The following is a 1,367-nucleotide window of genomic DNA, read 5'->3' on the forward strand; positions in this document are numbered from 1 at the left end:
AGATGATAAATGGGCTGAAAAAAGAATCAGAGAAACATCAATCTTTACAACAGCCACAAATAACATAAAACATCTTGGGATAACACTAACCAAAAAAGTGAAAGATCTGTATGACAAGAGCTTTAGATCTTTGAAAAAAAAAATCAAAGAAGACATCAGAAAATGGAAAGATCTCCCATGCTTTTGGATACATAGGATTAACACAGTAAAAACGGCAATTTTACCAAAAGCAATCTACAGATTCAATGCAATCCCTATCAAAATTTCAGCAAAATTATTCACAGACCTCGAAAAAATAATTCTCAACTTCATATGGAAAAATAAAAAACCCAGGATAGCCAAAACAATCCTGTACAATAAAGAAACTTTTGGAGGCATCACAATACCTGACTTCAAACTCTACTACAGAGCCACAGTAATGAAAACAGCTTGATAGTAGTATAAAAACAGACAAGAGGACCAATGGAATTGAATTGAAAACCCAGATATCAACCCACATACCTATGAACACCTGATTTTTGACAAAGAAGCTGAAATTATACAATAGAAACACAAAAACATGTTTAACAAAAGGTGCTGGCATAATTGGATATCAACATGTAGAAGAATGCGAATAGACCCATATCTATCACCATCCACAAAACTCAAGTCCAAATGGATCAAAGACCCCAACATAAAACCAACCACACTGAACCTCATAGAAGAGAAAGTAGAAAGTAGCCTTGAACGCATTGGCACAGAAGATCACTTCCTATATATAACTTCAATAGCACAGACACTGAGAGCAACAGTTAATAAATGGGACCTTCTGAAACTGAGAAGCTTCTGTAAAGCAAAGGACACATTCAGCCAGGTAAAATGGCAGCCTATAGAATGGGAAAATATCTTCACCAACCCCACATCTGACAGAGGACTCATACAAAGAACTCAAGAAACTGGACATCAAAAGAACAAATGATCCAATAAAAGAAAATGGGTACAGACCTAAACAGAGAACTCTCAACAGAGAAATTCTAGCTAGAATCTCAAATGTTCAAAAACACTTAAGGAAATGCTCAGCATCCTTAGTCATCAGAGAAATGCAAACCAAAACAACTCTAAGACTCCATCTTACACCTGGCACAATGACCAAGATCATAACAACTGGTGACAACTTATGCTGGAGAGGATGTGGAGTAAGGGGAACACTCCTGCATTGCTGGTGGGAGTGCAAACTTGTACAACCACTCTGGAAATCAGTATGGCAATTTCTCAGAAAATTAGGAATCAATCTACCTCAAGACTTAGCAATACCTCTCTTAGGCATATAACCAAAGGATACTTTATCATACCACAAGGACATTTAATCAACTATGTTCATAGCAGCA

Source organism: Microtus ochrogaster, chromosome 2, assembly GCF_000317375.1.
Source record: "Microtus ochrogaster isolate Prairie Vole_2 chromosome 2, MicOch1.0, whole genome shotgun sequence".
Classification (NCBI taxonomy): Eukaryota; Metazoa; Chordata; class Mammalia; order Rodentia; family Cricetidae; genus Microtus; species Microtus ochrogaster.